This window comes from Simochromis diagramma, unplaced genomic scaffold (genome assembly GCF_900408965.1).
Source record: "Simochromis diagramma unplaced genomic scaffold, fSimDia1.1 OVJJ01000320.1, whole genome shotgun sequence".
NCBI lineage: Eukaryota > Metazoa > Chordata > Actinopteri > Cichliformes > Cichlidae > Simochromis > Simochromis diagramma.
The window spans coordinates 11,164,282-11,177,493 of NW_024386773.1; the positions used below are offsets into that span (position 1 = coordinate 11,164,282).

A 13,212-nucleotide genomic window follows, 5' to 3' on the forward strand; every position below is an offset into this window, starting at 1 on the left:
AACGTGTACAGTTTTCTTGCACTGTGTGAAGCTACAAGTATTTAATAAACTGTAAGTTGTGATAGTGGCTGAAAGCTCCTCTTAACTGTAACCGTCAAATCCGGTTTAGGCTACATTCTCAGTGTTGGTGAAGCAGTTGGAAAGTCTGACAAGCCTTACAACTCTTCTCTAGTTTTCATACAGGAGCGGCTTTGAGGCTTATCCTTGTTTTCCATTTGATTTGGGTTTGGTATTTTTTGTTGTTTTTGTGTTTTTGTTTTGTTTTAACCCGTGTACAGAAGATGTTTGGATGAGAGCTTTGATGACTAAGCTTACCTTAGTCATCACGGTTTATCTGTTTTCCTGTTTACTGTGAAACTGAATGAACTGCAAGTTCTGACCCACGAAAACAGGCTTAAAATAAAATGTAGACTGTCCAGTTCCTTAGAGAGTCTTTTAAAACAGCTAAACACTGAACAAAGCCAGGGCCTTGCCAATTAGGGTAGCCACACCCTAAAGCATACCATGTTTTATCATTTATTTTAGTCTAGATGGGACCATAATATACTAAATAGGGATTCGGGTCCACTGAAGAAGACTTAAAAGTAACAACAGAGAAGCGTTAAGAGTGCAAAGGTAATAAATGAAGTGAGAGGGGCAGGTTTCTCATACTGCTAAACAACTGAACTTCTTCTGCAACCAGAGAATTTTCTCCTAACTGTAGATTAAAGAAACATCAGCGTGGAAGCGTTGTCCATCTTTGATATACAGTGTATTTTACTTATTGCTACAATTTTCCTACAATGAATGTTTAAACATTTATAGAAAGATGTTGAACACAGCACTGTACCTGTCACACCACCATACACATTTCTTCTTGAACATCAAAGGACTTCGTGCACTTCCAGGGCTAAATGTTACACGTGAAGATAATTCATAGCCAACAGAGCTGAACACGGAAGGCATCATTTTTCTAACCGCTTATCTGCTTCTTCCCATCATCTCTTCCTCGCTCAGCATGTGGCCTCAAGGGAAGGACTCACTGAATACTACACCCTCTTCTGTCTGGTATCACAACCACAGCCTATTCCCGGCAATGTGTGGCCCACAAAATCTAAAATCCTCTCCATCGTGCATGCTGGACCATTCGTTCTGCATGAGTGAATCTCTACATAGAGAGGGATGCTGAATGATGAGACGGGAGACACAGACGCAAAGGAAGATGTTCAGGATGGATTCCTTTGTGATGCTATTTTTTTAAGTCATAAGAAAGTTGGATGGACATCCACATTGTGGGCAGCAGACAAGAGAGCCACAGGGCACGTTTATTATTTCATGGGGGCGTGAATTTACAGAGGTGTGGTTCAGTATAGGTCTCTGTATTTGGTCTGTTTCTTACCGTTAATGTGACTCAGCAGTCTGAGTCCCTGTGACCCAGTTTGCAACCTTTTGTATCAGGTTTATTCATGCTCTCTGGCCTCTACTGGAGATGGCGGGTTAATAATTAATGGAAGCGGAAGAAAGAATCAGAGTTTTAAAGTTCCTTCTCTCACCTGGATAAATAACGAAAGGGTGGCCTGATTTTAACAGCATCCTCAGAAAAATTCAGTGTCCTTTTCCTGCTCTGAAGCACTGCAGCTGACCCATTTCCCTAACTTATTTCCTTTACCATCCTTCATTTACTTTTGCCAACTCCCCTCTTACATTTCATCTCCTTTTTTTTGTATTTTCCCCCCCTTTGCTTCTTTTACTCATTTCTGTCTGCTTTGGCTGTTTCTCTTCTTTGTGCTTTTTCTCTCTGACACACCATTGTGCTCACTAACACAGTCGCCTGGAGTCAAAAACAAAGCACATGAAATGTCTCTCCAGCAGCCTGATGAACACCGATAGTCACAGCTGAAATGTCACCGGTAGCCTGCTGCTATCTCTTAACAGATCTATTCTTCTGCACTTGATGCTGAATAGAAAATAAAATTTCATGTAGAGTATCAGCTCTGCTGCAGAACGAAGTGTGGGCACTGCAGCGTCTGTTACATCTGTGTATTTCCATGTAAATGATGCTGAAATTAGAGTTTAATGAAATTTCTTTCGTGCTCCCAAGAAGGCTTCGTCTGTGAACAATGCTGAATATGCATTAGATTAGAAAATTTCAAATGTTGTCTGTTAGGGGAGCATCTATAAATAAGAAACAAGCATAAATACGACAAAAACATAACTGCATTTGTGTAGTTCCTTGCAGTTCGGTTACCTGCAGGATAGAAATATGGAAACTTTCTATGTCAAGGGTAAATTTCTGGCTAAAACCTGTATCGTCACATTTCTTATATATGACTCTAAATCAGGGGTGTCAAACTCCAGTCCTCGAGGGCTGGTGTCTTGAAACTTTTAAATGTGCCCCTTCTGGGACACAGCTGAATAAAATTAGTAGGTCATTAGCAAGACTATCGAACTTGACTACATGCTGAGGTAGCAACCCCTAACCTACTCAGGCAACTTTAAATAAATGTAAGTTTTTGGAAACATTTACTTCTAAAACTACTTTATTGCACCATGTTCATTCACTCACGAGCTGCTGTAACATGAATCAAATGGCTGAAGTGCCACCTCAGCATGCAGTCAGGTTCTATAGTTGCTAATGACCTACTAATTTTAATCAGGTGTGTTGCAGCAGGGACGCATGGAAAAGTTTCAAGACACTGGCCCGTGAGGGCTGGAGTTTGACACCTCTGCTCTAAAATGTGTAGAAATCTAAAGATCGGTCTAAAAATAATGGCTAACAAAAGAAGTAGAAGATGGTGAGGATGAGTTAACTAATTTTTCATATCCCTTATGCTGATATATTTGAAAGCACAGTCTGTAGGCAGAAGTCAAACTGAAATGCAACTTAAAGAAAAAAGTAATGTACTTCTTTTCAAACTTAGAACCAAAGCTAGTTACCTTATCTTAGCACAGTAGTCCTTAAACCATTGGGAAGGATGAAGAGCCATTGCAGGTGGGGTGCAGATGAATAGGTGATAAATATGAACTGAAGTGACTGATTCTGATTCTTGTAGGGAAAATAACATACCAAAGTTTCTTGATGGTATTGAGGTGATGTTTATTTCACACAAAGAAGTGAATTCTTCAAATTGAGTGAAACAAACAACCTAGTCTTCTCTAAAAGTACAGACATAAGGCAAGAATCGAAAAAATCTTCCTGACAATCAGCAAATGGTAGCATAAACTCTGGCCCAGTGAAACACTTCACTCATACAGAGAGAAAGACAACCATTCACACTTCATCCTCGCCTACAGCAGGTTTAGCATCGCCAAATAACCTAACAAGCATGTCTTTGGAGTGTGGGAGGAAACTGAAACCCCCACGCAGGCACAGGCAGAATGTGCAAACTGTGCAACACCGGGAGGTCAGCTGGGGAACCTTCTAGCTGTGAACCATCACACCTCTCTATTTTTCATATTATATTTATTTGCTTGACAATTTATTCATCTGTCATAATGTATTGTCCAACTTTTCTAAATGTTAATTTCAAAAATGTTCAACTGGCAGGGTTAAACCTGGTGGCAAAATCACTTCTGTTATTCCAGGAAACGTGCAGGGGTATACTTACCAGCACAGGCAAGGTGTATGCAGATACCTGGCATGCATGTCTGTACACCTTGTCTTCACTTTTCTTCTTGCAAAGGTAATGTCAAGCTTTTTGCCAACAATTAAAATGCAGTTAGAAAAACATCTTTTATGGCGATGATGATATTTCTGGGACTTTTTGAATTCTGTCAGTTAAGGTGAGGCTGTTAGCCTGCAGGTCTGAGAGACTGCTGCAGGGAAGATGGGGCAGGAAGTGTGGCCACGGTTGTAAACATAGAGATGCCTCAGGTAAAGAGAGAAGCTACTGTATATGAAACTATGCTGGACTTATTTGGCTGGTCTAGCTGGATTTTAATAGAAACATAATGAATTCATAATAACAAGCTAACTTGTAGCTAGAATGTATTGCTGGTTGCAGTCTTACGTTAGGGTGATTGTAAACTCTATAATATACTGGGATACTTTCAATCCTTGTTGCACATAAGATGTCAAAAGAAGCAGGCAGATGGGCTGAGGAAGATAAATACAGTGACCATCATGTTGTTAGTACCGTAAATGAAACATAGTAAGATTTTATCTTTGTTTTTATTGAATCCTGCTCTGAAAATGAGAAATACACCCTGTAAGAAGAAGCAAAGGTGAAAGAGGACTCAAGGGAAAGAAGGAGAAGCATATCTGCCCTTTATTTTAATCTAAATATGAGGTGGGAGAGCAAGAAGAAGAGGAGGAGGAGGAGGAGGATGATGACAGGATGAGATGAGACATTCACTACTACCCCTGAGGAGGAACAGCAGTACATGCTGAAGCCTGATGAGAAGTGAGGGCAGAGGATGTGAGTGTGTCCCTGTATGTGCGTGTGTGTGGGTATGCAGCATGTGTGCAAAGCACAGGGTAATGAATGACCCCCAGTTTACCTCAACGCTGCCCAGCCCTGTGATCAACGTCCCCACATACTTCCCAAATTAAACATATGGCTTTTTAACTTTGTGGAGCGGTTCAGCACAGTGCGACAGAGCCCTGCCCAGAGCCAGTGCAGCTGCTGCGGGTAGCGATTACAGGGCACTTCAGTTTGATCTGGAGCAAACCCAGAGTGGTGAAGCTAAGACTAAAGTCAGAGGAGAATACAGCTGCCAAGGACCCCCAAAATATCCTCTCACACTCATGGTGACCCTCCCTGAAGAGTGGAGCTGTATCTTCACACAAAGAAAAGAAAAAGAGAAACTCAGAAAACACAATTTTAGGTGTGTTTAATCTCTTATCAAATTTACATCTTTTGTTATGAGTTTTAAATAAGTGTCCTTTTTTAATAATAATAAATAAATGTGTAAGAAAAAATAAGAATGTGGCCACTTTTAATTAGAAAGTCATTACGAGATGGTCTTAAGGACTAAACAGAAATGTTCACTAAAGGTCAGTTTGTCACACAGGATCATTTCTGACATTCACATTTTTTCTGGGGTGACTTCTGATGTCCACACTGGGTGATGTTTGTCTGCTTATGGCTTATAAAACTAATGGAGCTTCAAAGTAAATGCTAAAGATAACCCATGTAAAGAATTTTCAAATGAAACCAGCTTTATTCTTATATCCTTAAATCACAATTTGTCACATAAGTTGTACAACTTGCACAGTTGTACCAAGTTGTACATGAATTTTTGATGAACTTAATTACCCAGAACTCATGTAACATGACATGAGCTACAAGTGCAATCCTCCGGGAAGCACTTGAAACAGGAAAAATGTGGATCAGGAGTTTAAAGGAATAATTTTAGCACTTCCTGTGGATGACATTCTGCCATTTGTCTCATCAGACAGCAGGGAACTCTGTCATGTTTCAAAGTGACAGGAACGAGAGCTTCCTTATTGCAAAATTGGGGACAGAAACATTATCTGTTTGTGGTGTTGCTGGGTATCTTACAAAGACTATTTGTGTCATGCTTTAGAGGAGGAAGGGGTTCCCTGGGGAAACTTGCACTTCTTCCATCTGGACCTTCATCTCCTCATGGTTCATCCTGAAAGTTCAGCAAAGCAGCAGCCATTAAACATTTAACATCAGACTTTTACTATTTTCTCAGTGCAACAAAATCCTTTTCCCTCTGCACATGAATATGCAAGAAGGCTTTCTTTGCTGGAGCAATATGAAGGCAGACCAGGGCACTATTACACTGCTGGCTGAGAGCTGCTGTTGTGTAGCCTTACATCACATCATCTCCTGGTGCAGAAAGGCACATCACTGGAACACTAACCCATTAGGCTACAATCTCAGCTGGGGGGTTTTCTGTGTCATGGCTTTCTTTTCTGTGTCATCACAGCTGAAATTCATGTGGTTATCCCCAAATGGGGGAGTCTCTTGACTTGCACCCAGAGAAATTCATTTATGTGTCATGACTGTAGAAGAAGTCAAAAGTCCAACACTCTGCAACTGTGACAGGATTTTCCAAACAGCTCCTCTAAGTAGGTGACCCAGTGACCGATAGATGTATTTTACCACATTTATTTTCCTGCCTTCTCAGAATATTTTTGTAACGTCAAAAAATATTTGCTTTAAGTGAAATGTAGATCTAACGTTGCCCTGCTTGTCTGAAACCATTTCTCTGCATTTAAATAGTTAATCCACATTGCTCACATCTCACTGCTGTAAGCATGTAAGAAGAGAACGGCCATGCTAATGGCTCTGTGGAGTTGTCAGCAGGTTTGCCGTGTCTGTGGTTTCTCCAGAGTGTTGCAGGGGTTGAATTTTTTTGTTGGGTAGGACTATGAAAGTTAAATGAATGTCTATAAATAAAAATCCACATTTTCTAAGAGGGGTCTCATAGGGATGACCCCGCCCACCTCCCTCCCCACTCTTGTTTGCTAGTTTTGTATAGGAGGTGGGCAGAGTGGTAGCAATGGATCCAAACAGGAGCTACATCTGAAATGCATTCACCTAAATTCTCCACGATAGGCTGTATAGATGCTTTTGTCCACCACTGAAAGAAAAACAGATTTGACGTACATAAGTCAAACTTTTGGGTCATTATCTCAAAATTTAGATTTACTCACTCAAACATCCGAGAAAATGATTTGAAATTTTGAGGAAATAACTCTATATTATGCACAAAAAAGGCAGAGGTTTGGTCGGCTTGTTTTTTGGATTTCTTTGTTTGATTTTAATTCAATTCACAATTCTCTATGTGGTATAATTTTTAATTTTTTTTAGCTGTAGCTGTAGGATACTTAGACGTATGTTGTTCCTTATTAATAGACTACAAAAGTAATTCTTCATAGCCATTGTTGGATGGATATTTACTGCTCAAGAATCTATTCATGGCTATTCAGCAAATCTAAAATATGACATGTTGATGTAAAAAAATAAAAAGACAACCGGTTCCAGGAATTCATTAAATTAATCAATAAATTTAATTAATTTAACTAATTTATGACAAACAATCAAAGTGTGATTGAATTGCAGACTTTTAGCTTTAATTTAATACGTTTACCAAAGCATTGCAGTAGCTCTTAAACATTTTCAGAGACTCAAAATTATTTAACAACTAACATAATCTTTTAAAAAACAGAATTGCTTTTAATACTTGGGTGTAATTCCTTTGCAGTCAATCTGGAGCCTAGAACCCAAATACTGCATTTCCTCTTTTCAGATGCTCTGCAAGACCTTTACAGCAGCTACCCTCAGTGGCTAATTATTTGCAGATCTCTCTGTTCTTAGTTTTATCCTGAGTAACTGACCAGCACGAACTGATGATCTGAGATCAGGTGACTGACTTGGTAATCCAGTTTCGCTGCCTTAAGAAACTCTGGTTGCTTTTGCATTTTTCAGATTCTGAGCAAACGTTGCCCTTGAACACTTCAGATTTCATGCGGCTACTTCAATCAGCAGGCGCATCGTCACTAAACACGAGTCATGGATCATGACTTGTTTTTATCCTTCTCCGTATTTTTTACTTTCCTTCATTCTGATACAAGCTAGTTTTGGTTCTTTACAAGATTATATCATCATGCTAACATAATTAGTGCTGTGGACAGCAACTGCAGCTGGCGTGATGCAGCTGGCAGAAACACACTGTATACACTGCATAGTTAAGTGATTTATGTGCTTGACATCGACAAAGTGAAAACCCTGCAGTTTATCAAATGGTGTGTATGGTCTGTATAGCAGAGGATCAATACCTCAACTGATCCTTGAAAAACATCAGCCACAATCCTGTAATGAGTACAAATGAGTGAAAAACAACAAACAACTCTAATAGAAATCCACAAAACTCTACTAAAAACAGAAAAATGAAGGCCAGCTACAAACAGGAACCAGGGGCACTGGCCATGAACATCACAACGCTGTACCGTTGTGTGACTTGCTCAAAGGCACCACTGTGCTATGGGAGAGAGTTACTCATTCGTACGATCCCCCATTTATTTCCAGTTGGCACACACACACACACACACACACGTCACAAACACACTTTTTTCTAACCTTTAGGCTTTCACTGCCCTATTTGAACAAGAAAATGAGTCAGGAAATCGGTACTCTCGCTTATGGCTGAATTTAATTGAATATGCAAAATTTAAAGTGCTGTGTATTTATTTGCCACCAGTTTGGAGATACATAATAAAGTGTTCAATGCCACATAACAAAATAAGCCAGACATCAGGTCTGAAGTTTACCTGAAATTTTATCAGTTGTGAGAAAGCTGCAGGGTGAGGTGATTGATATTGATTGTTTTTAGGGGAATGTTTTATGCAGTACTGAGACCCTCAGTGAGCAGAAAATAGCAACATGAGGCTCCAACAAACCACAAAGGTCACATAAAAATAGCTCATAGTCACAATGGATATTCGTTTTCCTAAGCAAGATCCCCCAAACTCTTTATGCATCACTGCAGTCAGGTGTAAAATTGAAATATTAAAGCTTTGCATGGCCTGAGATGCTCTCAGCTGCCATACCTATGCATGCCTGTGTGCATATGCACACACACACACACACACACACACGAAAGCCCTTCGCTTGAGTGCACGCCTGTCCTTTATGTGCACGCACATGAACCTGTAAGTGTGTGTGATTGTGTGTTTACTGCATGCCCATGTCGGTATGCGTGTCTGTGCAGTCAGCCTGTCCCCAGGGGGCTCATAGTGTTACAGACTGTCCTACTGGCTTTATTAACCAGTTGCTGCTCGGGGCAACATGAAAACATAGCTCAACGTGTGTTCAGCAGACAGAGCTTCGCAGTGTCGTCGCTCTCCTGGGTTACTCTGGTTCAAATAACCTCTCAGTCTGTCTCCATACTCAACAAAAAGAGGTATTCATATCAAAACTTTATTTTTCACATGTCTGGCACATACACCTGCCTTTATAAAGAGCCTTTTTCTTTGCAGTGGAGGAAGTACATTCCCTCAAGTATCCAAGTAGAATTTCTGTACATATGTAAATATTAGGGGTGCAACGATACACAAAATTCACGGTTCGGTTCGGTTCGATACTTTGGTGTCACGGTTCGATATTTTTTCGATACAAAAAAAATGTTCATGCATTTTTAATTTGTCATTTATTAAAATTATAAATATATATTTTAACTCAAAAGTACAGTTTTTAAATTTAACCCTAACCCTTGTGCATGTTTTTTATTTTGACAGCGAATGCGCACCTGTGGACCACTTATGTGCAGCCCTGGTTATTTAGCTCATCATATTGCAGCCACAGAAATTCTTTTGTCCATGAAACCATAAAGCTGCACTTTCTTTTTGCCTTATAGTCTGATTTGTCATAACTTCTCCGTTTTGTGGTAAGCTTTTCTTTGGCTGTCACTTCTTCACCCTGACCTGTCTTATTTGGCTCAGCAGAACTGAAATGCTTTTACACGCTCACTCACATAAGCTCAGCGATTCTCTGCGCGATCAACCTCTCACATGTTTAAGCTTGCTGCAGGAGATTTCACTTGTCATGTTTGCATAGTAAGCTAACGATTAATAAGACGATGTCAGAGGAATTGGTGCACAAATTATCATCACTCACAGATCAGTGCTGTCGCTCTCTATACACAGTTCGCACGATTGCAAAGTGAAAGCAAAAAAACAAGCGCAAATTCAAACGCGACTTCAATATGTCACATATTGACAGTGGCTCACCGATGCCAATGACATAATTACCCAGCTACATTTCTGAAAGAATGCAAAAGCATTGACATATATTTTTCCTACAATAGCCCGACGGGCAGGGAAGAGATAGATTTTGGTAGCCCGACTGAAAAAATCGCTAGCTCCGGGACGTCGGGCTAGCGATATTGCAAGCCCTGTATCTGATTGAGGAATCACTCATCTTTGGAAAAGAGAGTTTATTACAGAGAAATGGCTCTTTCCAAAATAAAAGCTATACTATCCGCTTCTTCTGGGCTATATTCTCAGCAGCATAAGGAGAATCATGTGCTAACAGCTGTCTAAATGACTCGGCTAAAGTTAGTAGCATGCTTGTTGTTTTTGTCTTTGCACTAGGATGATGTCGGCGTAAATGTGCAGTCATATTCGTTGTGTTCCCACTAGTGCTTTCAGGTTAATCTCGTTGAAATGACCTTAACGCCACAACACGGCAAATCTCCGTTAACGAGCTACCGCCGATCGCTCCGTGCATGGGGCTACACGGCAAACACGTTAACGAGCTAACTGCGCTAACACACTAGTTCACACCAATGTAATTGAGCATTGCATGGCACATCCAACATACTGTTTTACTTTAGTCCATGACTCGCTTACCTTCACGGTCATACGTCACATGAAAACCAAAATAATTCCAAACGCCAGATCTGAATGTTGCAAGTAGAGCTTAACTTCTGTCTCGCTAGCTTGCCCTGCGCTCTTCCTTCTGACTATGCTGTCTGTGTTGAGCGCTCAGTGGATCTGCGCTCGACAGTGCAGCCTAGGCGGAGTAGTCGAACACAGATTCACTGAGCGCTCAACACAGACAGCATCGTCAGAAGGAAAATTGATAAAATAAATTACAAATGTTGTATTGTTCGATACATATGCGTACCGAACCGAAAGCACTGTATCGAACGGTTCAATATCGATACGAATATCGTTGCACCCCTAGTAAATATTTATGTTACTGTAACATTATTGTACTTTTTATAACAAACTGCAGTGAGCTTTGTATACTGTAACTGATTTCTTTTTGGGTTTATTAAACCACTTGACACTCACCTATCCTTTAGGCATAAAAGACTTCTAACTCAAGGGATCAATCAGTGTTGTGTCTACACATAACAGATAGCTTAGCAATTTTTTAATTGCGTCTTTAGGCATTTTGTCACTAGCAGCCAGTTGCAGAATCCCATAACTTGTTCCTATTTCTTTTCCTTTTTTTTATAATCTATAAAAACACCAAAGATAACACAGTTTGACAGGCACAAAAGAGCCCTTTGCACCACTAAGGTGATTCCCAAAAACCTTCTGACAGCCTGGCATATCTCAGTGTGGTCTGCAGTATGTCCTGGTCTCCATGTGAGACAGTGGGATCTTGTAAAAATAGGGACACATTATAAATGAAGAAAAGTATTTTGATCCATCACGTAGTAACATGTGGGAAGCATCTGATTTAAAACAGCTTTTTCATTATGCCTGTGACTCCAAACCCAATTCCAATGCAGTAAAATCATACCTGAATAGAAAAACACACTGGAACAATATCAGTCATGGATGGTCCTCGCAGAGCTCAAACATCAACATTACTGATAGAGAGAATGATAGAGAACAGAAATAGAGGCAGACAACATCCAATAAAGAGCTTTGAATCTTCTTCCAGAAGCCTGGAGAACTATTCCTGAAGACTACAGAAAGGAATTACACAGAAATTTGCTTAAGGGGGTTCAGGCTGTGTTGAAGAATAAAGGTGGTCCCACAGAATATTGATTTTCAAGCTCATTGGAGTAGTAAAAACTCTATTTCTGCCTTATGTTATTCTATTATAATGATATTTCTAATTTAATGCAGGGCTCTTACTAGTAGATGAGTGTGGTGTATTTTGACACAGTGGCTCAAAGGTTATTTTCTCTGGGCTTGTGGGCTTTGGGTTTATGGTCTGAGTTCCTGCTTTGTAAATAAACAGCCACTGTTCTGCTTTTACTTCACCAAAGGGAATATTTTCATCGAGCCTCACATTAGCCAACATTTACAAAACAGGACGCCTCATCACGAGAAATTATGCCCTCCTACTGTATGATTGATAATGCTTTTGTTTGTTATCCTTCCCCCGGCTTCATTGTGGGTTGTTTTGTTTTTTTTAAATACCCTATTTATCATTGATAAAACTGTCTGATAGCATGTGTGGATCATATTTGGATGCGGTGGCAGATGGAGTGCTCTCAGTGCTCACCGCATCTCCAGCAACACTGGAGGAGAGAGAGGCGATGGCAGCACAAGGTGCAGAAAGGACATGTGACAGTGGGTTATTAAAAAAAACCCTGTAGCTGCTACCATCCCCCCCCCCTCCAAGCTCCTCCAGCCTTGCTTGTCTGAATTTAATGGGGCCCGTCTTCATTCTCGCAGCTGTGACTGAGCTGTAACACTGCAAAATGAGTGACAGACACACGTATTGTTCCTCACCCACAGTGCTCACTATTGTGCATACACTCTTGCAGAAATGTTGTGTCATTTTACCATTTTCAGCACCTAAACAATTAAGCCTCGTATATGTTGTTAATAATAATAACACACTGACAGATGCAATTGTTGCTATTAACAGTTCTCGTCTTTGAAAAAAGCAGCACGGTGTGTTAAACATGACAAGTCCTTTTAAAAAGTGACTGAATATATTTTTGGTGGCTGTCTGAAAAATGACTGCTATTATTTGCAGGGAAACCAGACAACCGCACGGGCTCATTCGCACAGCACACCCAAAATGCCTGCATGTACACAAACACTCTAGTAGACACATAAGTCAACTAAAACATTAATTAGACCCACATAAAGTCCCAAACACACATGTACAAGCGCAGATTCACATTCATTAAACTCGATGAAAATATTCCCTTTGGTGAAGTAAAAGCAGAACAGTGGCTGTTTATTTACAAAGCAGGAACTCAGACCATAAACCCAATGCCCAGAGGCCCAGAGAAAATGATGAGGGGATGGTGTACCTCTTTGTTTTTCATCCAAACCTCTTTCAAGTTCACTCAAATTAGTCTTTAATGAGGTAAATACCAAACGAAGGTGGTAATTCAAGCAAAGACTCGATTATTTTAGTGGAGCTGGATGCAGCATTGCTCTCGTCTAAGCACTGAGTTTAAACTCTGTTGCCGGTGTGATGTTCCCAATGGAGTTTCGCTGTGCTCTGATGATGTTAGCAGATGACACAGTTTCAAACATCAGTGCATCTTCAGCAGAAACACGTGTGCACACTGAAAGGAACAGAAGCTTTCATATGCTTATCTGGGCCACAAAAGCCAAAAGGAAAATCCATCCAAGGAGAGAAATTAAGTCTTCTTTCATGGCCATCTTAGCCAATTTGCCTTTGTGAACATGAACAGCCCACTCGTTGCGAAGCCACAGTGCAGCCACTAATCAAGGATTTCCCCCCAGCAGAAACTAGAGCTGCTTTGTTCTTTGACATCCAAACGAGCTGTCCTCACAACTGAACTGTGTGAACCAGAAAATGCCCATGTCCC

General features: G+C 40.4%; 1 long non-coding RNA gene across 1 annotated transcript; it reads left to right on the forward strand.

The window, feature by feature from the left end:
• The first annotated feature begins 2,280 nt into the window (after positions 1-2,280).
• Positions 2,281-4,936, forward strand: LOC120719023. Its single transcript, XR_005692615.1, has 3 exons — positions 2,281-3,662; positions 3,758-3,853; positions 4,177-4,936. It is a non-coding gene; the product is annotated as an uncharacterized LOC120719023 (long non-coding RNA).
• Positions 4,937-13,212: the final 8,276 nt, after the last annotated feature.